Raw genomic sequence first — 21,626 nt, forward strand, 5'->3', positions numbered from 1 at the left:
TCATTTGCTATTGCATAATTTTTACTAGAATAATAATGATTCATACTATATATGGGGGGTAGTGAGAAGTGCTAAAATGGTGGGAAAGAAATATGAAATATTCCTTGCTCAGATATTCTTTAATTCATTCTTCAGAATGGTAGACTTGACTATATGTTCCTAGAAGAGTCTGGAACACTACTGTCTTATATTCACCAGTGAATGGCACCTACTATGTAGCATAAGCCATATTAGTTGTTAGGGACACAGAGATGAATAAGGAATAGCCCTCCATTATTGAGAAGCTCAAATGATTTTGGAAAGAGAGGAGAAAAGAATTTCAGTAAAATAGACTAAATGTCATCATAGCAGTGCGGAGGAGAGAAAAATAATATTGCTTGAAGGATGACCTCCCCAGTGGCTCTCTCCAGGCCCTCATTAACAAGTCAAATGGGTCTTGTGTCCCTTCCTCCCTCCAGAGGGAGATGTTGTGCAGTTCCATCTTCCGAAAAGGCCTGGGTGTGCTATCAGTGCCATATCCAACTCCCCTTATGCATCACGCCAATCTCCTTTAACAAGGCCTCTTTCTCTCTATTGTTGCACACTTGCTTGAGTGCCATCTACTCCCTTCCAAAGTTGCTATAAAATAGGGAGCAGTGGGGGCAACCTCCACCTGCCTCTCCTGGCGATGCTGAGAGTAACAGCAGACATTTTGTTGCGTTTGCTTCTGCTCCTATGGAGTTCCTCTCTTTGACAGACAGGAACAATGCATTAAGAGAGCTTAGGGGGAAGCACACTTGGCCCAATGGATAGGGCATCCACCTACCACATGGGAGGTCCATGGTTCAAACCCTGGGTCTCCTTGACTCGTGTGGAGCTGGCCCATGCGCAGTGCTGATGTTGTGCAAGGAGTGCCGTGCCATGCAGGAGTATGGTGCCATGTAGGGGTGTCCCCCGCATAGGAGAGCCCCACGTGCAAGGAGTGCACCCCATAAGGAGAGCCACCCAGCGTGAAAGAAAGTTCAGCCTGCCCAGGAGTGGCGGCTGCTCACACAGAGAGCTGACACAGCAAGATGATGCAACAAGAATAGACACAGATTCCTGGTGCCGCTGACAACAATACAACAATAGAAGTGGACACAGAAGAACATGCAGCGAATGGACACAGAGAATAGACAACTGGGGCAGGGGAGAAGGGGAGAGAAATAAATAAAAAATAAATAAAATAAATCTTAAAAAAAAAAAGAGAGAGCTTAGATGAGGGAGTAGTAATCCTCTTAGAGAAAGGAGGGGGCTTCAGAGAAGTGAAAGTTGATGCCACAGTACAGATTAAATTCAAACTAACTCAAATTAACTCTGTGAAATACTACATGATCAGATTAACTGAAAGCTATGTCATTCACAAATAAATTAAATTCTGGCATTATTTGGCTCCAGAAAGGCTAGAATATGTGTATACTACTAATTAATAAAGTTACTTTTCTCACATCAATAATTTTTCCTTTAATTATTGTTATTTCTTTTTCTCTCTTGTTTTAGAAGATTGTAGTAGAGAATGCTTAGAAGCTAACCAATCTCAGGTCCTCTCCTTGGGCACCAGGAAGATATTTCCTAGTCCCCCTTAAAATTAATTTAGGGTCAGGTCACAAAACTGAGGTCTGTCCAGTGCCAAATGAGCAGAAGGGATATTGAACAGTTCCAGGCCTGGCAATAAGGCATCCTGATTGCTTTCTCTCTTCTTCACAAACTGCTACAAGTGAAAGACCTTGACATTGCAAAGCCATATGAAGAAATTAGGAATTACTATACCCAGAATGGCCATGTAACTTCATTGGCATTTGTGTGAGTGAGAAATAACAGCCTGATATTCAGGGATTATTGGTTAGAAAAACTAGGGAACCTTACCTGATGCATCCAGAGAGTTACATCTCAAAAGATACATTCAGCCATCCTGGAATAAAAAAACAAACGAACTAGAAACTTCTCCGTCACAATGCAGAGCCTTATTTAGTTACCACATTAGGGAAAGGTTATCTTTCTGACCTTTTGATGTTCCTCTAGATAAAGCTGCCTGGAAAAGAGGATGTAAGCTATGGATGAGAACAATATGTGAAAAGCTTATTTCAGATGCAACTTAGAATAGAAAATGCCAAAAACAACACCAAAAGGGAGGTGAGGGCTAAGATGCAGGAAAAGAAAAAGCGATGGGAAATTTTGCAACTGATAAAAAATTAAGTGAAAACATTTTGGCCATGCAACATGTATTTTCCACTCATTCTTTTTTACTCAATTTATGACCACATGCCAAATAGATATAAACACTTTGAGGTTAAAACGGACCAATCACCAGTAAAAGTCAGGATTCCAAGTAAATGTTGTGTGTAGCTCTGGAACACACCTGAGGTTAACCTGGGATTTAGATACAAGGTGTGAATTCAGTGCATACCAGTAAAACCAGAGGAGTGGACTCACCAGGGCCAAATTCCCTGAAAATAGCAAAGAAATACCTGGGAAGTAATTCTATCCCAAGAGTCTCATTATGCATAGAGTTGGCCTAAAAACATTGGGACAGATCTGGAGGAAACAGGCTACTTTAAGTACAGCAGGTGCCTGACACTCATATTGCCCTTTGATGCAGCTCCAAAATTTGAGAAAGAATAGCAAGCAATAAAAGAGTGATAAACAATAAAAGGACAAATGCCTTGAACATTCTGTAAAGCTTTGAGAACACACAGGAACAGTACATTTCTCAAGTGATGATGAAGTACTTGCCACACTTGGAGCTACAATTACACCACTGACAAGACAAAACAGACTGAACTGAAAATCAGACCACTCTATATCTAGAAAGAAGAAATGGAAGAGGGCATGATGCTTCAGTAGATATTACCTACACTGTTAGCAAACATTTATAGCAGCTTAAAATGCCTCGTGTAGGTGTGGTGGTCTTTAAAGGGCTCTTAGGGACTATATCCTTCTTTTCTACCCAGGTTCTGATTAGTGGAGAAATTAAATAAAAGGATCAAGGTGGAGACCAAGATATTACAGTGACAGCTAGGTCAGAGAATATAGCTTTGAGTGATAGTCACATATATTTGCTATTTTAACCCCAGAATTAGGCCCATCTACTCAGTTGCAAGCAGTATTGAACTGTGGAAGTATTCCCCTTTTGACAGGTCCTTCCATGAATGAAGGAGGTGAAGTGAAATCATGCTTTCTGCAAACAGGCTTCTTACTAAGAAGAGGCCAGGATGAAGATTGAGTTTCTTAATGTAAATTACTCTTCACATAAACCACGCCATTTCTTCAGAAGTGAATTGAGCAAAGGGGCATCTGGAGTCTGAAACTGAATTCCCTTCTCAAAACAGAAAGATGATCAGTCCTGCAGCTACCAGTAATTTTGACTGCTGATATCTCATATATGAGTCCCTCTCTGGGAATTGCTCTGAGCTATAGTAAGCTATCCACCTTCCCCTATGAGCAACACAATCGTTGATCCCTGTGGTTAACAAACACTCAGCCTTCTTGATTCAATTAGGAGTGATCTGAAGGGCCAACCCAGCTTTGAATTCCTGACAGACATACTGGGCTCCAGTAGAGAAAGAGATGAGCTGGCTTCTACCAAACTCAGCAAGTCATAAATTCAGGTGGGTCCAGAACAACCCATTGAAAGAGAAAAATGGTACATCTAGGATGGGACATGAGAAAGGTGAACATATGCCCAATGGCATCTTAGGGCTCTCTTATGACTAATTGATGGAGAAGGAAATGTATCAAGCTTGAATTGGCTAAGAATGTAGGTGTAAACTGAAATTAGGGAAGCGGACTTGGCCCAATGGATAGGGCATCTGCCTACCACATGGGAGGTCCGCAATTCAAACCCTGGGCCTCCTTGACCTGTGTGGAGCTGGCCCATGTGCAATGCTGATGTGTGCAAGGAGTGTCGTGCCACGCAGGGGTGGACCCGCATAGGGGAACCCCACACGCAAGGAGTGCTCCCCGTAAGAAGAGCTGCCCAGTGCGAAAGAAAGTGCAGCCTGCCCAAGAATGGCGCTGCACACACAGAGAGCTGACACAACAACAAGATGATGCAACAAAAGAAACATAGATTCCTGGTGCCGCTGATAAGGATAGAAGCAGTCACAGAAGAATACACAGCGAATGGACACAAGAGAGCAGCCAACTGGAGGGTGGGGAAGGGGAGAGAAATAAATGAAAAATAAATCTTAAGAAAACAAACTGAAATTAGACTGATGATACAATACAGCCTTGCTAAGGGCGCACTTAAAAAAGAGCCATGACAGAAAAGAGAAGAAATCCTCCCAATGGGCAGACTTTGGGATAATGTATCTGGTCAGCTACTTTATATGGAAAGAAAAATTATTTGATGTAGGAATAGATGTGGACTCACGGACAGTAGAGAAATGCTTTTAGCTGTTGGATTATGGGCTTAGAACAAGAATGATTAGAAGACTGGGAATAAGAAGGTCAAGGGAAGATGCATGTGGGTAGAGCTACTGGAGTGGCCCAAATTATGAAGTTCTTTCTATCACATGATGGCAACACCCACCAGAGATCTTCCACCACACAAAAGGTACAATCAAGTAGACAGAATGACTTTGCCAGTGCTGACATGATGGGCTCATGAGAAGAACAGCCATGGCAGCAAAGAAGGATATGTATGAACATCCACCTATCAAGGCTGATCTATATACTGCCCTTGCCAAAGTCCAATCATCTAAAAAAAAAGACCAATACTGAGTCACTGTATGACACCCTACCTCAAGGGAGATCAATCAGCCACCTGATGGCAAGTCAATTACATTGTACTCCTTTTAACCAGAAGGAGTCAGTGGTTTACCTTAACTTTAACCAACATGTATTTGTGGTATAAGTTTACTTTTTTTTGTCAGTAAGGCTTAGCCTTAACTATAAACAAAAAGGGCTTATAGTTTTGATCTACCAGTATATGATCCCAAATAACTTCATATCATACCACAGAAACTACTTCACAGAGAGGGTAGTACAGCACCAAGCAACTGACTATGGATCATTTCACAGGCTATAATTCCCAGATACTTTTAGCCAGCCTGATGGAGCAGTGGAGTGGTCCTCTGAAGGCACAGCTGAGGCATCATCTTGGAGACGAAAACTTTCAATAATGTTATACCATCTTCCAGGACAAAGAATCCCATCTCCCATCCCATGAATGCCAGAATATGGTGTCCTATCACTAACATGTGGAATGCATAGATCTGAAAACCAAAGGGTCAGAATAGCAGTGGCCCCACTTGCTGTCAGTTTCAGTGACCTTGTTCTCAAAAGGCAAATGCTTCCACCAAATGACACAACCAAAGTCACATTAAACTTTAAATTATGGGTGCCTCCTGCTCACTTTGGACTACTTGTACCAGGAGACTAATAGGCAAAGAAAGGGATCACGATTCAGGCAGAGGTAATTGATATTCATCATTAAGATAAAGTAGATCTGCTACTACACACGAGGGGTTGGAGAGAATGTATTTGACCCCCAGAAGGGCATCTCCTGGAACTTGGATAGTAAATGGACAAATGTAGCAGCTGTAGCTACAGGGATCAAACTCTTCAACATTGAGGGTCTGGGTCACCTCACCAGGTAAGCCACCAAGACCAGTAAAAGTTTTGGACAAGGGAGATAAGAATCTATAATGGTAGTAGAAGAGAGAGATGATGAGTACTAGTCATGGCAGCAAGCGGAAGGAAGTACTTCATCCCATTGACCTTCTTCTGATGAATTTTCCCCAGGAAAGAAAGAGACCTTCCAGAACCCTAGAGCAGTTGTTTCCATAAGGAATTGAACTCAATATGTGAAGCAAGTATACCAGGGCTCTATAAGGGGTGGATGGTAGTGGATACTGTGATATACCATATCTCTTCATAACAAAGACACTTGTTCCTCCTGCAGCCAGGAGTTTTGACTGCTGGCAGCTCACTACTAAATCCTCTCCAGGAATTGTACTCAGCTTAAGGAATCTGACTCAACAGGTTTATATTCCCTCTTTGGGAGTAGACAGAAGTAAATGATTGGCCAATGCAGGTACAATGATTTGGCTCCGTGCCTCAATTGGATCAAATCTGGAGGCCTATTTCAGCTACAAAGTTCCTGCTAGGATCATCTGAGATGTCTGTTGCAACTGCATAAAATATTTGTTTAGAATTTGCACATTTTATATTTCCTAAAAAGGAGTTCTGTCAAGTTATAAATTTAGCACATTTATAATAGGATAAATTTAAATGAAATAAAGCAAAACTACTTAAAAGAAACATTTGTTCATTCTTTACAACAAATATTTATTATGACTATTCAATGAATAAGGCACTGGGTTTGGTGCTGTGATAAATAAAAACATCAACCAGGCACATATTCTGCCATCAGTATGTTTACATTATGACTTGTGTCATGTGCACAAATAATTAAAAGGTAGGAAGTAAAAAAGTAAATGAAAACCCCTTAAAATATTAACAACTCTAATGTTTGTCACTTCTTTCAGCCCATAACAGCACTATGAAACAGAAAGAGCTGTTACAATCCTTATTTTATAGATAGCAAACCAATGTTCAGCAAGGTAAAGCAATTTACCCAAAGGGTAGCAGAATTCTTTTTCTTTTACATCCATTTGTTCCTTCACTGCTCTGTGATATTATTTTAGTTCACTTTTTTCCAAATAGATGATAAATTTTCTCAACCATAATCAAAAAGCCTCTAATGGACATCCATTTAATGTCTATATCATTTAAATACCACTTAACAATTATTTAACCATTTGTTCTTCTTGCTTGGTATCTTGCACTATTTTTAAAATATTTTTAAAATATTCCATATCCCTGGGTTATGCTGAATACTATCTGCAAAATGAATCTTTTGAGCTTCATAGAAAAGATTAGGATGGTAATTTGGTAATTTGCTGATTCACTCCTCAGATATTTCCAGTATTATGAAATTGCTACTTCATTAAAGGATGTTTTCTTAATAATAATCTACTGGAAAAATAAAGAAAGCAGAATTCTATTTTTAAAATTCTAAGTTTAGGCTTTTGATAAAGTACCCTGTGGACACCATGTGTAATTTTTTGACCTGTGGTGGGATGATAGTAGGGAGCTAAATGGGAGACATTTCAAGGGAGTTATTATATGGAGAAAGTTCACTTGACTTCCAAGGAAAAGGAAAATGTCAAAAAAAAGTGAAAGAAAAAGAAGAGGAATAGTGAGAGTACTGTTAATTCTGTCACTAGGCTAAGGAGAGAGAAATCTGATACTAAATTGAAGTGAGGGAGGGTCCCAAACAGAGCAGCAGTAGTACCAGTTGGTCACTGTTAACAGGAAGAGAAAGCCCACTTCCCTTGAATATTTGAGAGCACTTGATTGGAAAAACAGTCTTAGGATCAGTACTGGTAGAGTCAGTGCAAGAAAGCAAAAAAAAAATGAAGAAAGAGGGCTAAAATTACTGCTAAGCAAGAAAAATAGAGATCTCCAGAAACAGCACTTGAAGCATTTTTTTAACTCGCTTTGGGGTAAAGTTTGTCAAATCCTAAAAGTGCCTTATCTCAAAGGTGCTGGGAAACCTCTGGTTTCCCAACTAGTAAAGGAAGAAGGCAGGGAGATAGGCAACTGAGGCAAAGGGGATCAAGGAAAGAAGAAAAATGGAATCCAAGCAAAGAAGAATAAAGATCAGCAAACCTCCCCTATCATGAATGGTCAGTTATGAGGCCAGACAGCTTTTTTCATCTCTTCAAGTAATGAGAACAGAAAATCGGGTAATAGGGCAAGCTGAAAAGAGCAAAGCCAGAACTTAGAGGACTCAGCTTAAACACCCACAAAACACAATTTCCAGTATATTTAAGCTCAGGATGTTTTTCGCAAGTAGATATATTTATCACTCAGACATCTGCTTATAATGAAAACAGACATGGAACTAGAAACATCTTGCTGATGAAGAAATCTTAGCCACAGCTTATTATATGGGTTGAATCACATGGATCCCTCCTATGGGCAAAATGTCCAGGAAATCTTGCTCCTGTAAGAAAAAAAAAAAAATTGCCTTATGTCAATGCCACAATTGGTGGTAACTTTTTTCTTTCTTTTTTTTTTTAATTTTTGAAAAAGCTTTAGATTACATGAATGATACATAAAAAATATAGGTGGATTCCCATATATTCCACCCCCTCCCCTTCCCACACTTTCCCCCATTAACACCTTTCATTAGTGTGCTACATTTGTTATAATTGATGAACACATATTGAAGCATTCCTACTAAACATGGACTCTAGTTTACATTATAGTTTACACTTTGCCTCTCACAGTTTTAAAGGTTTTGACAAAATGTATACTGGCCTGTATTTGTCATTGCAATATCATGCAGGCCAATTCCAATGTTCAAAAAAATGTCCCTACTATTTGCTCTCCCTCCCTTCAGAACCTCTGGTGGCCACTACCTTCATATCAAATATACAACATCTTCCATTGCTAGAATAATAATTAGTCTACTTTAGTCCATAGCATTCCCATCTTATTTTTGTTCATTCCTCAAACTTGAGGATTTCTTACTGAGAAGGGGGCTTAGATCCCTTGGAGCAGATGGATGGAACTATCCTGCTTGCAGTTGTAAATACTCTCTGTTTTTTGGGATGGGTGTTGTCCATCATCATCCTTTTGTTAGTTGTCCTAGGTGAGTCCAATGAACTGGAGGGTAGGTGTTGCAACTCTGCTGAGATTCAGGTCTCAAACTGGCATGAATAGACTGAAGACTTAAGTCTCTGGGACAGATATTTAACAAGTACAGTGTTAATTACAGGTTGAAATAAAAGGGGCAGAAGAGCCGTGTGCAGGGAAATTATAGATGAGTCTAACTGTTACATTGGAGAGCATGTATTCCAAAGTAAGTCCCACTGACAAGGTGCCAAATTCCTAAGATTGTCTACCCTGCCTATAGTTTCTAGATGTCTCTGGAGTCCTCAGGAACCCCGATGTTTGAGGCAGTGTTTACTGTGGCAGTCAATGCAATCCTCCTGAGATGTGCTAAGTATAATATCTGGAATGACCTCCCAACTCACTTTGAAATCTCTTAACCATAAAAATTCATTTGTACTTAATGTTTACCCCTTTTGGTCAAGGTCTTTTTCCATATACATCGCTAGTCAGCACTTGGTAATAATCTTCAGATTCAGGGAAGCTCATCCCCAAGAGTCATGTCCAACACCAGTGGGAATGTAAAGCACTTATGTGCTAAATTTGGCTTAGAGAGAGGCCATAGTTGAGCAACAAGGAGGCTTTCAGGAGGTAACTCTTAGGTGATATATAAAACTAAGCTAAGATTCAATTCACAAAAAAAGTTCTTAAGTACAACCATCAATATCAAGGTCCTACTGTAATGGTCCTCCTTCACTAGGCACTGCCGATGTACACAGGAGATTCTTGCTGCTCTATTAGAGAATGTAGCAGGATTTCCCAGGATGGGAGTTCAACATTCTTTCAGTTTTGGGTGGGTGTCCATCCACCAAGACAATGCCCCATGACCACTTGAACATATTTATATGCCTTAGAGACATGCCCCAGGTGCACCACTCTCTACACAACCCCACATCACCAACACCTTGCCCCAGTGATCCTCCCCTGCCACAGCTGTGACCGTTCTGTGATTCAAAACCTCCCCAAAAACAAAGCCAAAAAATAAACCAAAATAATAACAAAATAAAATATAACAAGAAATAAGTAATATAGTACAAAAAATAAGAATAAAATAAATGCTTTCATTGTAACTTTCATCACCATAAGATCTGTTATCTTTTACATACAGTGATCATTTCTTCCGTATGTTCCCCCAGTATTTTATTTTTTTGCTTTATGTTCAAAAAAGCTTTAGGCTACACAAAAGTCACATAGAAAATATAGGGGATTCCCATACACCCAAATCCCTCCCCTCACCACTCTCCCTTATTAATAACATTTTACATGTATATGGTACATTTGTTATAATTGATGTACAAATATCGAAGCATTGCCACTAAGCATAGTCAATGGTTTACATTATGGTTTACATTATGATTTACATTTTGCACCTTATACTTCCAAAGTTTTTGACAAAATTGAAAATCGCCTTTGTTTTAGTCAGCCAAAGGGGTGCTGATGCAAAGTAGCAGAAATCTGTTGATTTTTATAGAGGGTATTTATTTGGGGTAAAAACTTATAGTTACAAGGCCCTAAAGAGTCCAAATCAAGGTAGCATAAGAGTTACTTTTGCATCCAAGTCAGTTGTCATGTGTTGAAGCAAGATGGCAGGTGGTCTCTGCTTGTTCTCTCAGTCCTTAGCTGATCAGTTGTTCTGTTCTCTTCTGCTGCAAACTATAAGGTGAATGGCTCATCTCTTCCCTGGGCCACAGGATCAAAGTTCTCCTTTGTGTCTAAGGAGCTCTCTCTCTTTTCTCGCATATCTGCTTCTGTCTCCTTGACTGAGAGTTCATTTACATAGCCCACCAAGGAGGCAGAGACTCAATCCTGAGTCGCCCTAATGATGTGGTCGAAACAAAATCCTAACCTTGATTTAATCAAGTAAACATAAAACCTTTGAATTTAATACAATCAAAGGATATCATGCCTAGAGAAACAGAACAGTTTACAAACATAATCCTTATCATTTTGGAGGTTCATAAATAATCTCAAACTGCCACAACCTGTGTCCATCATTGCAAGATCATGCAGAACAATTTCAGGGCCTTTAACATTCTTGGCCCTTAACTCTAAATGACATTTTGACAACTCAAAGTACCCTAACACATTTCCATTGTCTCATTGGGGCTGGCACGAGACCCGTTTAACTCAATATGGGAAAGTCGTAGCTATGTAACAGAGTTGACAAGTACAGAATGTTTATTATAATATCATTTCCCATAGAAAAATATGAAAAACTAAATGTCTGCGAAAATTAGAATATAAAAATTGTGCTATAGTCACACAATTGGTTAGGCTACACATTTGGCTGCTGTAACAAAGACCAGATAACAGTGGTTTAAACAAATAGGAGTTTATTTCTCTTTAAGGCAACAATTGAATTATAGGCAGCCTAGGGCTTATAGGATAACTGCATAGTGTTAGGCTCCCTCTATAGTATGAGTTTTACACTGCTAGGGTGTTGACCTCCTCCCCGGAATGGTTCACCACCACACCCATGTTACAGCCAGTGAGAAGGCAGAAAGGGGAAGTGGAAGGTGTGCCCTTGTACATGTCTATTCATAATATGTATATATTATGAATGGAATGCTACTAATGGAATATATATATATATATTCTCTATGGTGGGGTATAGAGGTGAAAATTAGAATCAGATCAGAGAGGGCACCCTGAGATACAAACAGATACTAGTAATCTTTTAAACACAATGATACTTACGGTGGTGTGATATCTGTCATTATTTTGATTCTTGTTTCTTTTCTCTTTTTTAATATCATTATATTTATATCTTTCCCAGGTAAAAATGTTGTAAATGTTCTTTTGTACCTATTCAATATTCAATACAAAATTAAATAAAATTAGAGATTTAAATAAAATAAAATATCATGCAGAGCAATTCCAATGCCCTAAAAATGCCACATGTGCCATGTATTCTATTCTTCCCTCCCCCTTCCCTCAGAACCTAGGGTAACCACTAAGTTTCAATTTCTGAAGAATAAGGTTCATAGTTACAAGCAATATAATATTGAGGGCTTGACATATTGCTCTGTTTTCTTTCATTAGGCACAATCTGTGTTCTCAAAAGATTCTTTCCCCTCTAGTTGAGAAAATAGCAATACTCCCCAGGATGAGAGTTTAATATTTTTTTGTTTATTGTGTGGGTCTCCACACAATAATACACTGTGACAAAATGAACACTTTCATATTCCATAAGTCATGCCCCAGGTGTATCGTTATCACATATTACCCCCACCCTCCACGTTCTGCACCAGTAACCCTCCCCTGCCATAAATTTCAAAGGAAATTTGCATTTTAATCACAGACTTGCAAATCCCCAGAATTTACCTGCTCCTTCCTCCAAGCCTCACCCCAGTTCCATGGTTAGTCCAACCCAATCCTCCCCACCCCTGCTCCTCCTCACATTCCTGTATCATCAAACCCAATCACATCACTGCACCACTATCATTCCCATCCACTGTCCAACCATCCCCTTCCACATTTTTGTAGATTTTACCCATATTGAGCATTTACTCACCACCCTCTCCTCCCTTTCTGTCTCCTGATAACTTATTTTCCAGACTCTAGTTCTGTGAGTCTGCTCAATTTGCTTAATTCTTATCAGTGAAGTTATGTAATATTTGTCCTTCAGTAACTGTCTTGTTTCACTCTATATAAGGTCAAGATTCATCCATGTAGTCCCCAATGTAAATACTGCATTCCTTCTTACAGCTGAGTAAGTCCATTGTATGTATATACCACAATTTGCTTATCCATTCATCTGTTGATGGACACTTGGGTTGCTTCCAACTTTGGGCAATAGTGAATAATGCCACTATTAACATTGATGTGCATATATCTATTCACGTCCCTGCTTTCAATTCTACTTGGTATATACCCAGAAGTGGGATTTGCAAAAACTATTGATAGTAGCAGCAGTGTCTTTTTTATTCAGTTTATCCAATTCTTTCCTTAGAAAAAGTGATTTTTGATTGCAACATATTCCCAATGGTCTATCAGCTAGTCATCTACCTATCTGAATATTTCATTCCTGTCCAAAAAGATAATAAAATATTTCATCGCTGAACCTGTAACTTCTCACCCAGGTGCTTTTATTAGTTTAACAAACTTAACAAATGCCTAAAATGTGTCAGATTCTTTGGCTATTACATTAAGGTTTGAGGGTAGTTTTTTTCCCTGTACAGAATAAATTCACTCTTTACTTATGCCTTCCAAATTTAACCAGTCCTTCAAAACCAATTCATATCATTCTTTCCATAAAGCTTAATAAGAACAGTAAAAAATAACAATCAATTACTGGACATTTACTATGCAATAGGCATTATGCCAGATATTGTCAAACACAAACTTAAAAGTTTAAGTAACTTGTCCATGGAAATATAACCAGTAAGTGACATAATGTTAGACCCCATGGTCAATCCTCCTGCCTGAAGGACCCATTCATTCTTCCATTATTTCAATGGTAAGGATCCATAAGCACTTTTTATGCCATGGGCCCCTTTGACAGTATGGCAAATCCGGTGGATCTCTTTAGAGAATAATGTTTTAAAATATGTAAAATAAAATAAATGGAATTACAAAGGAAAACAATTATTTTAAAATTCAGCCAAAAATATTTTTAAAAGATGTAAAATCATATTACATTTTCATTTTAGTACATTAAAAAAAAGATTAAGTAGCAGGTTTATTAGAATTTTGAAGTATGAATGAGCATAAATGACATTTTAAGATGTAGCATCAACTGTAATATGACATGAAAATATATATCCTTTCTATTGGTGACAAAGTTCTGAGTTTTGGGCTAATGCTTTTGTGATTGTTATATTCAAAAGAAAGAAATACTAAATTTTACATAGAAGCTAGTGAAAATAAGATATAATTTTTCTCTCTCATAAGTCCATGGGTTCCTTGAATTTTGTTCATAGATCCATAGACTGCAGGTTTAAGAATCCCCATTGAACACAGGCTTATGAAACCCGTATACTGGGTATAAATATTGAGGTAAGATACAATTAAAAAATAAAGTATAGTCTCTGCCAAGTGATTGAAATTTAGAAATGGGGCACACAAAGCATTTGAGTTAGAATCCAATGTTGATTTGTTCCCAAAAAATAAGTGAGAAAGAACATAAGAATTAGAACAGTTTCCATAATAGAGAATTTACTATGGGGTGAAATAATCTTGGCACCCAAAGCAAGAGCAAGAACTGGAAAACCAGGAATGTTAGGTTGAGGAGTATTGACAAAACTGAAATGAGAAATTACCATAAAGAAATTACTCATTAAATAATATTAGTCTAATGGGGAAAATGAAATAAATTAGAAAATGAAAAAAAAAAATAGCTGGTAAGGAGACCACCAAAAGTCTTTAGTAATAATACATAGTTTGGGTCAAGAACAGAATGAATAGCTGCATATATGGTTGGATGGTTAGAAGGATGGATGGAAGGTAAGTAGAGGGGTGTAAATTGGAAAATCAGGGACAAAGCAAAGAAAGAATCACAAGGCACTAGCATTTTGAACCCAGGTAATTAGGAGGTTGGTAAGTAATGATGGAGTTGGATAAGTAATGATGAAATTACTAATTTGGGAGACTAATATGATGGGTTCAGTTTGGGGCAGATTAGATTTTAGGGCATCATAAAAGGAAATTCTGTAGAATCTTGGGTTATATTTCTCAAAGTGACATCAGAGTTAGAGAGATTTGGAAGTACTCAACATAGAGTCAATGAATTATTTCTTTTATTTTTTATATATTTTTGGCTAATGGAGATTTCATTAGATGACAGCTAAGGCTGACATGAAAAAGCTCCTGATATAGTTTCCATTATTTAACATTAACTGATTTTTCCAGGGTTATGGACAAAAGATACTGGCCTACTCAGACTAGGTTACTAGTAGGATCCCAAATGTTAGCTTTAGGAAGGATTTTAGGGATTTCAGTCCAAATCCTCAAATTCAAAATGATAAAAATAAGGGGATCCAATATAGACTCCAACACAATTTCCATGTGATTCAAGGATTCCAAATGTCTGTATTTAATGTGTGCCTGCCCAGTTCCAAGTGCTTTATAAATTCAACCCATTCACTCTTGACAATTTTATTCAATAAGCCCTATTAGCTACATTTTACAGATGAAGAAAATGAGGCACATTTTCTTTAAGTTAAACTCAGCATATAAACTCACTGCCTTTCCCTGGCATGAGACATGACTTCCAGGATGGGCCACCCTGTCACGAAGAAATTACTATGAAGCACCAACTAGCAACACATTCAGAAAATGACCTTGACCAAAAGAGGTAAATAATAAATACAAAAGAGTTTTTTATGGATAAGAGATTTCAAAGTGAGTCGGGAGGTCATTCTAGAGGATACGTTTATGTACATCTCATGAGAATCTCACTGACAGCCACAGTAAATAAAGCCTTAAGCAGGAGTGCTCCCAAAGGCTCTAGAGATGTCTAGACACTATAAGTAGAGCACAGGACCCCAGGAAATCGGCAGCCCACTGGTAGGCCTTACCTTGGAATATATGTTAACCTAATTCCACAATGTAACAGAGAAACTTATTTATAATTTCCCTACACATGATTCTTCTGCACCTTTTATTTTAACCAATAATTAGCAAGATACCTGTTAAATATATGTCCCAGAGACTTAAATCTTTGATCTGTTCATATGTTGGTTGAGCCCTGAATCACAGCAGAGTTGCAGCCAACACCTACTTTCCAGTTCATCAGACTTGCCCAGGACAACGAACAAAAGGATGACGATGGACAAAGCCTATCCCAAAAAACAGAATATCTACAAATACAAGCAGGACCCCTCCATCCATCTGTCCCATGGGATCTTGTTGTAGAAGTCGAGAGGTTCAGTTATTTGCATATAGAAAGGCCAGGACTCAGGAATAATCTTGGGAAGGAAAAAGATTTATTTACAGCCAGCCAGACTTGGGATCCTTCTGTTCAAAACCCAAGCCCCTAACAAGATTTTCAAGTTCCTTTTATACAGAATGGGGAATCAAATGGTGCTTTTCTCAAAGAAAATGACTTTCTTTGTTAGTCAAGTGTTTGTCTGAGTACTAGATAGGTTTTGAATTAACATATCATCCACATTCCATCTGGATACAGCCTTGAATACACATCTTTTCAAAGTCTAAAGGGCCTATACTACTCAATTGGATTTCTAGGCACACTTGGACACAGAATTAGATAATTTTGAATTATGCACAGGCTATACTATATGTCTCCTTCAAGGCTAAGCCCAAGTCTATTTAAGTTTCAGCATCACTACTATCAGAGTCTTTCTGGACTGACCGGCATGTATATAGAGTTTGCATTGCTAAATTGTTTCGCAGGACTGGAGTTGTTGCCATGGTCACCAAGGGCAGGCCTGCAGCTTCTAACTGTCCCACACGCACAGCTCAGAATACATACAGCTCAGGATATCTACAAAAAGATGGACAGCCTCCCACCCGTAGCCCACATCATTTTCCCCCCTTATGCTGAAGCTTAACTTACTAAGCTTTGGCATAATTATGTTGGAGTAATGAGGTGGGTGGCTGTTTGTTGTTTTGATTGATTACTCCACTTATCAATTTTTTAGTGAGGACCTAAAGACAAAGGCCCTGGGTAGCATCCAGGGTTTATCCAGTTTTTAGAAGAAATTTTCATCCTGGACAGTAGAATCCTGGGGGTAGGAACCCCAGCAGTTATCCTGGAGGCCACTAGCCCTTATGTGGATTTCCTGTCAGGCTCCAGATCCATATATTAATTTCATTTTATCCTTAAAGAGTTTAAGTTGGTTTCATTCAGGATTAGTGCACCAAGTTGGAAATTCCCTTAGGTTTCTTTATCTGTAGGAGTGAATAGAACTACAGAATAAAGTTTTTGGCATTTTGGTTTTAATTTTGACTGTTCAAGAGGTGACCCATCACTAGCAAGCAAGTCTCATTTTGCTACACAGTAGAGTACAGTAGAGTTGTAGGGTAGCTGAGCCTACAATTAACCGGCTACCTACAAGCACTGATGGCCCCATTGTCTTCTGCTAAGTCTACCACCTTATTTTATAGACATGCTTATTAACTGTTTAGAAAATGAAGTTACCAGGAATTTAACATGTCTAATGTACTTTTGTACCTGATCCAGAATAGAAAAGATAACATTATAATTATTAAGCATATATTTAGAACACAATTAAAGTACAACACTTAATATTAATTAATGTATTATTTAATGCATAAGGATTCTGAGTTGCAATTAATAGTTTTAAGTTTCAGGTTTGTAATACCTTACTTGTTATCTCTCCATGGAGCAGACCATAATGCCAATTGTGTTTAAGTTTTACGCAGCATTGCTAATCCTAGAGACAGTTTCCAGTATTTTACTGGCCTGGTGCACAGTGCTCTCTGGCACTGTGGAACAGTGCCAGTCTAGAGGCGATATCCGTTGTACACTTGGCTGCTGCAAGAGCTTGAAACTGCAATGTAGTTTCCATCAACTTTAGGAGCACAACCAGAGGCTGATATAGCAAATATTTTTTATTTAAGGGGTCTGTGACCAGCCTAGCCAATAATTCACATGGAAAGGCAACCTGTAACGTATTCAAGGCCTGGTTTGAATGCGCAAGAGTTTGACAATGTTAAAGTTTATCCCTTGATTTTACATATTTTAAACGTTTTAATGCAACACATCATATATCAAATGACTTCGTTTACTTATACAATTTTACCATGAAGATAATAGGAGGTATTTTACTTTAGTAATAGAAGGGAAAAAACTATTTCATTGTTAAAATGAAGATGGAAGATTCCTAATGGAATCAAGATAACTTTCCATTACCATCTACTTAAACATGCACCTTCTGGTGACTTTCAGGCCTGTTTTATTACCACAAAGTTACTTTTTGCCACCAATACCAATCCAGGTTTTTAGTTAACAATGACTTCTAGAACCAGAACCATTTAAATGCTTGTTTAGAAGATGCTTTTACCAACTTTTTTACAGTTAATCACAACCACATAGACTAGTTATCTTACATTTAAATAAACTTATTAAATTACAATTACAAACCAAAGAAGTTTATTCATTTAAGAGAGCATATCTACAATTTTCTTAAGCTCAATTTCATTAACATGAACTTAAAATTTTCATTACTCCAAAAATTTTGTACATATAATGTTTATTTAATGGGTATTTTATAAACTAAGGGAGATTACACCCAAGATAAATAAAACTGAAACCATTATAGTCTACGCAAGGAACACTCTCCCCCTTTTCCCTATAGGAAGTCAAAACCTCTTTTCTTTGTTTAAGTTGTGAAACTGTGAATAATTTTAAAAGCATATAGACTATCAGGTTCTGAAACACATAATTTGTTTAATCATAATCCAGGAAAGATCTCTCTATAGCTTTTATGGACCTTCCTTTACTTACTGAAATTTGGCAACAGAACCACTAACCATTCTTATTTTAAGGCTATCAAAAGGTTTAAACTGGGGAATTACAGAGCAAATTGATTCTTAATTCCCCAGCCTAGTAGATAGGTTTAATCTGCCACACTTAGTCCTTCTCTCAAAGCTCTTATAAAGAGAAGGTCATTTCCCAATAGTTCCTATAATCAGATTTCCACATGACCTTTCCATCCTGCCAAGTTCAATTTGGGCCCCAGGAATATTTATTCACATATATAACTGCATATTTAACCCAAACAATTTGAGCAAACAGGCAGGCATGAATAGTTTGGCACAGAAACACAACTTAGTTACTTAAAACTTTAATTTTTTTTTTCTTTTACAAAATAAGTGTGACTGCAAAATATTTGAAAGATCTCCTGAAAGGTTTTTTCTTAATTTGCACTATGACCATGCAGTTTTGCACAAGAATTTTGTTTCTTAACTAATGCCTTGTAACCAAAATATTCCCAATTCTTTAATACAATTTTCCTTTGTTTCAGAACCTTTTATTTTATTTTGACTTTAGTAGATTTTTTGATGAGCAAAACTAATTCCATGTATATTCACTGAGGCTATCGAAGCCTCTGGGAGACTGGTTTCTCTCATGAATTGCTACTCTTAGGAACCCTAAGAGTTAAGGAAGGAGACCAAAAGATGTCGGTGGACGTTCAACCCCAAGGGTCAAGAATTTCTCCAGGCAGGAATTTAGTCCACACTTGGAATCATGATAGAAAGCAGAGTTTCTAATACCATTTGGACAGGAAACAGGGATATCTCACATCTGCTTTCCCCTGTACTATAGGGGCAGAAGCTGTTATGAAATAACCATAAGCAAAGGCAAGGGGTGAGCTAGGCTAGACTTGAAATGACCCATAAACAAAGGTAAGGTTAGTTTAGAATTTACACTTACAATGATAGGTTCAGGCTAAATCCACACAGTTATAATTTTAGTTATTATCCTTCTGCTGTTTTATAATATAAATACATCTATAAATGATCTTAACTTTTAGTTACAGTTTTCATTAAGTTTTAACCTTATGGTGAATTGGATACCTTTATTAATTAAGTTAGAAGAATTTTATTAGTAACAATCCTGTGAAGTTCTGCCTTTTCCTAGTAATGGAAAAAATTTTCATCTGCGAGTTATGCATTTAATTCACCAGCAAGAGAGTATTGGCATCTAAAGATTTATTTTTAAACTACCTTTTACTGTGAATTCTTAGGCGGAAGCAACTGACAAAAGCCAAACACAGACTTTAAAGTGGAGGTTTACCCTTTTATTTCCCGCAGTTTTACGACCCTTACTGCTGATGTTACCAGCAAGACCATTAAACAAGCTATCAAGTGATTAGAGGTTTATTGTTTTCAAGCATTAGCTTCCTTCCTTTAGACAAGGTTACAGCTTTAAAACATTTCAAAGCATTCCTACATAGACTCACAGGGAGATTCAGAAAACAGAACCTGGGCAGAATGCAAATTTACTTTGGCCTTCGACACCTTAGAGAGGGAACTGTATTGCATTTATTTTGATCCTGCTCTGTGTTCCCTTCACCTCCCCCCTTCCAGGCAGTCAGGTGCATAGTGATTAAATAGGATCGTGACTTATGACTAAAAGGTGTGGACTCACTGGAAAGGGGTAAGCTGCTTCCCCTTCCCAGCTTTCTGCATCCACTATGTACCCTCCTAAAGGGAGGAGAGGAGGGAAGACAATGGTGGCGAGTTCCAGGTTGCTAAATTTGGCCCGAAAGAACTTTTTCAAATTCGGCACCTTTCCCGGGGACCCCCTGTCCTGGCCGGGTATGATTCAAGTTACTGGCTCCACCAGCCACCCTGACTGGGTCAGCTTCAACAAACTCAGGGGCATGGGGTAAGCACAGACACAGACAATCCCTGAGTTCCTGCAAATGGGGCCAACCCAGAGAGGCAAGACGGCAGAATATGCGCACAGACATTCACACCGCAGTTTTGCTCCACAAATTACAATCAACTCACCCCTCCACCAACAGCAAGGGAGGGTTCCAGCTCAACCAAATTCCACCACTTTACATAACACCAGCATTGAGCTGACACTGACAGAAGCACAAAACTCATTAACCTGACCCACAAGTTTTAAATATATCTTCTTCAACACACTTGCCCCCACAGCCATTACAAACTTTAGAAAGAGAACTCTTAACATTAACATCTGATATAAAGTGAATTCATTTGCAATTCAGCACCATAACAAAAGATTCCAGCTAGACCTTTTTCACTGTTTAACTTTACACCCAGACCAAGCTCCACTAAAAAGGCCAATTCATTTTCCTGTAACCAAGTTTTTCAAAATCCAGAACAATTCCCAGGATGTTAGGACTCAAACCTATAAACATCTCTTCCTATTATAATTAAGCCTTTATTACCTCAGTGGAGACAAAACCAGTACCAAATTCTAACATGCAGTTAGACAAACCCCAAACACCAGGCTTTTACCCCTTTTTTCCTCCTTTTTTTTCTTTCAGACCTAGAGAGAATGGCTTCCCCCCAAATTTCTGGAGGTACTGGGGCTCTCTCTGGGGAGGTGATCAAGCTCCCCTACCTAGCAATTAAAGCTAGGGTTTTCCTATGATCCCCAGGGAGTCTTACCTTCTTCCATGTATGGAGTCTTTTTCATTCCCAGAAATTTTTCTTCAGACCTTCCATTGCCCTCAATTTTCATTGGGAAGATTCTGGTGGAGCTCACGTCTTTTCTGGGCTAAATTTAACCCAGGGGTGCCCAGATTTGGGGTTCACCTGAGTCCTCCCGGCTTCATCGGGGATCCAAAAGGAGTAACAAAATGCTACTTTCTCTGGCCTTCATTTGCAATCCTGGATGAGCCCCCAAAAATGTTGTAGAAGTCAAGAGAGATTCAGTTATTTGCGAATAGAAAGACCAGGACTCAGGAATAATTTTGGGAAAGAAAAAGATTTATTTATAGCCAGCTGGACTCAGAAATCCTTCTGTTCAAAACCCAAGCCCCTAACAAGATTTTCAAGTTCCTTTTATACAGGATGGGGAGTCAAATGGTGCTTTTCTCAAAAAAAACGACTTTCTTTGTTAGTCAAGTGTTTGTCTGAGTACCAGATAGGTTTTGAATTAACATATTGCCCACATTCCTATCTGGATGCAATCTTGAATACACATCCTTTCTGAACATTCAAAGTCTAAAGGGCCTATATTACGCAATTTTTCTAAGCATACTTGGACACAGAATTAGATAATTTTGAATTCATGCACAGGCTATACTATATGTCCCCTTCGAGGCCAAGCCCAAATCTATTTAAGGTTCAGCATCATACTATCAGAGCCTCTCTGTACTGACCAGCATGTATATAGAGTTTGCATTGCTAAATTGTTTCACAGGACAGGAGTCGTTGCCATGGTCACCAAGGGCAGGCCTGCAGCTTCTAACTGTCCCACACGCACAGCTCAGGATACATACAGCTCAGGTTATCTA

General features: G+C 38.4%; 1 long non-coding RNA gene across 1 annotated transcript; it reads right to left on the reverse strand.

Moving 5' to 3' along the window:
* Positions 1-7,866: 7,866 nt before the first annotated feature.
* On the reverse strand, positions 7,867-21,220 carry LOC139436236 (uncharacterized). The gene is made up of 3 exons (XR_011645321.1): positions 20,776-21,220; positions 11,401-11,508; positions 7,867-8,032 (listed from the first exon to the last, which is right to left on the reverse strand). It is a non-coding gene; the product is annotated as an uncharacterized lncRNA (long non-coding RNA).
* Positions 21,221-21,626: the final 406 nt, after the last annotated feature.

The sequence above is a fragment of the Dasypus novemcinctus genome, chromosome 13, assembly GCF_030445035.2.
Source record: "Dasypus novemcinctus isolate mDasNov1 chromosome 13, mDasNov1.1.hap2, whole genome shotgun sequence".
NCBI classification, from domain to species: Eukaryota; Metazoa; Chordata; class Mammalia; order Cingulata; family Dasypodidae; genus Dasypus; species Dasypus novemcinctus.